At 39.9% G+C, this 3,262-nt stretch overlaps 1 pseudogene; it reads right to left on the bottom strand.

The window, feature by feature from the left end:
- Positions 1 to 939: 939 nt before the first annotated feature.
- LOC101347753 (nuclear receptor corepressor 1 pseudogene) lies at positions 940 to 1,643 on the bottom strand (annotated as a pseudogene).
- Between the last annotated feature and the right edge of the window lie 1,619 nt (positions 1,644 to 3,262).

Below are 3,262 nucleotides of genomic sequence, written 5' to 3'. Positions count from 1 at the left end.
CATGCTCAAACACTCGTTTTTACTTTGGTTGTGCTGTTCTCACTACATACACATTTGGTACCACTTTTCCCATCACCAAAAAAAAAAAACCCAAGTCTTTACAATCTAAAATATACTTTTCCCTCCTCCCCCTCCCTGGTAACCACCAATGAACAATGGTCTCTCTCTAAACATCTATTCTTGTCAAGACCTTGTTTTTGACAATTGATTCTTAGATATGACACCAAAAGCACAAGCAAGAAGAGAAAAAACAGATAAATGGGACTTTGTAAAAATTTAAAACTTTTATGCATCAAAGGACTTCATCAACAAAGAGACAAGCTACAGAATGGGAAAAAATATTTGGGAAAAATATCTGATAAGGGTTCAATATCCAGAATACATAAAAAACTATAACTCAAAAACAAAAAGACAAACAACCCAATAAAAAAATGGGCAAAAGAGTTGAACAAACATTTCTCCAAAGAAGATAAACAAATGGTTGATAAGCACATGAAAAGATGCTCATCATCAGTCATTAGAGAAATGCAAACCCAAACCACAATCAGATACCGCCTCACACCCACTAGGATGGCTATTCTCAGAAAAACAAAAAATAACAAGTGTTGAAAAGGACGTGGAAAAATGAAACCCTCGTCCATTTCTGGTAAGAATATAAAATGGTGCAACCACTGTAGAAAACATTCTGGGTGACTCAAAAAAGTGAACACAGAACTACCACACGATACAGCAAATCCACTCCTAGGTATATACACAACTACTTAAAGGAAGGGACTCAAACAGATACTTGTACACCGATGTTAATTGCAGCATTGTTTACAATAGTCGAAAGACAGAAACCCAAGTGTCCATCAAAAGACGAATGGACAAGCAAAATGTGGTATATACACACAGTAGAATATCATTCATCCATAAAGAGAAAAGAAGTGCTGATATATGCTACCATATGGATAAACAAATTTTGCTATCTATAATCATACAATCAGACAATTCAGGAGTGGAAATGAATGGATGAAAGTAAGGAACTTGCTTGTTTTTCAGTTTGAGGATCTGCTGCTCTACTTTTGCAATTTCTCAATCTACACGATCCATACTCTGTATTAGCACTTCCTTTGAAAGTTTGGAAGGTGAAGCATTTTGATCATCTCCACATGGTTGCCCAGAAAGTGGAGAGGATGGAGCTTCATGTTTGCCTCCAAATGCTGGATCCTTCTTAACATCTGCAGAAGACCTCAGTCTTTCAGGCAGTGTGTGCACTATAGGTAAGATGGCAGCACTGACATGCTGAAAATGGGAATCAGAAACCTGTTCCAGATGTGGGCGCTTAGTCTCCAGTGAACCATGATCCACCTGGGATGAGCCTGGGTGAAACTGTTCATATCAAGTTCTCCTTTCTTGAGGCCTGTCAGAACCTGGGTAAAATTCTGAAAACAAGGAAGGTCTTCTATGAAGCTGTTGTTGTTACTGCTGCTGCAAGAGCTGTGATGCCTGACTAACTTCAAGATGAAAAGAACGATAATTAAGGACTGCAAATTCCTACTGGTGATGAGAGCTGGGAAAGGTGTAATGGACAGAGTGGGGAGGATAACGACTTTGTTCTGTGTGAATGCTCCTTGGTTGGGAGGATAACCTGAACTTGACATTATCAATAAAGAAGTCCTCACTGGGCTGTGAGTTCAAGTCCGAGAAACAATCATTTTTCTAAGAAACCACTAGGAACTGGCAGAACGTGAGGGCCGACAAGCCCCCCGGCTTGAGGAGCATGATATGACCCAAGCACGTGTCATCACCCCAGGACCTTGTCTGGCACAGCAGAGTTGGGCACTCACGCCAGCTGCCACTGCTGCTGCTTCACCACCCTAACTGCCATCTTGAATCCACTTCTCTCCCCCTTGGCCCATTTTTTAATTGGATTGTTTCTTTTTAATAGAGCACTGATCTTATGGGTAATATCCTTTATTTTGTGTGCTACTCTGCTATTTTGCTAAAAGGTGATCTCAGGGGATAGGCTCAGTTCTGGATTTAAAGGTTGAGGTGTTAAAGTATTCTATAGATTTTAGAGCCAAAAATTTGTTTGCAGTCTGTAGGTTGTCTTTTTACTCTTTTGGTGAAGTCTTTTGATGAGCGTGTTTAATTTTTAGGAGCTTCCATTTATCTAGTTTCTCTTCTGGCATTTGTGAATTGTTAGTTATTGTTTGTATTGTATTTATGCCATGTGTTAATACCCCTAGTGTTGTCCCTATTTTTTCTTCCATGATCTTTATTGTTTTAGGTTTTATATTTATGTCTTTGACCCATTTTGAGTTAGTTTTTGTGTATGGTGTGAGGTTTGGGTCCTGTTTCATTTTTTTACATATGGATGTCTTGGTTATCTAGTGCAGCTATAATAGAAATACCACAAGTGCATGGCTTTCACAAACAGAAATTTATTCTCTCACAGTCTAGTAGGCTAGAAGTCCGAATTTAGGGTGCCAGCTCCAGGAGAAGGCTTTCTCTACCTGCTCTGAAGGAACGTCCTTGTCATCGATCTTCCCCTGGTCTAGAAGCTTCTCAACCCAGAGACCCCAGGTCCAAAGGATGCACTCTGCTCCTGGCACTACTTTCTTGGTGGTATGAGGTCCCCTGTCTCTCTGCTTGCTCCTCTCTTTTACATCTCAAAAGAGATTGGCTTAAGACACAACCTAATCTTGCAGATTGAGTCCTGCCTCATTAACAGAACTGCCTCTAATCCTCCTTATTAACATCATAGAGGTAAGATTTACAACACATAGGATAATCACATCAGATGACAAAATGGTGGACAATCACACAGTACTGGGAATCATGGCCTAGCCAAGTTGACAGATATTTTGGGGGGACACAATTCAATCTGTAAAAATGGACATCCACTTCTGCCAGCACCATTTGTTAAAAAGACTGTCTTTTCCCCATTTAATGGACTTGGGTCCTTTGTCAACCATCAGCTGACCATAGGTGGGTGGATTTACATCTGGGTTCTTGATTTTGTTCCATTGGTCTGTGTGTCTGTCATTGTACCAGTACCAGGCTATTTTGACTATTGTGGCTGTATGGTAGGTTCTGAGATCAGGTAGTGTAAGGCCTCCTACTTTGTTCTTTATTTTCAATGATGTTTTGCTCTTTCCATATAAAGTTGGTGATCAGTTTTTCCATCTTGTTAAAGAATGCTGTTGATATTTGGATTGTGATTGCATTATATCTGTAGATTGCTTTGGGCAGAATTGACATAATGTTGAGTCTTCCT

The sequence above is a fragment of the Trichechus manatus genome, unplaced genomic scaffold, assembly GCF_000243295.1.
Source record: "Trichechus manatus latirostris isolate Lorelei unplaced genomic scaffold, TriManLat1.0 scaffold00044, whole genome shotgun sequence".
Classification (NCBI taxonomy): Eukaryota; Metazoa; Chordata; class Mammalia; order Sirenia; family Trichechidae; genus Trichechus; species Trichechus manatus.
The sequence above is the reverse complement of the archived record's forward strand: the minus strand, read 5'-3'. Positions and strand labels throughout refer to the sequence as shown.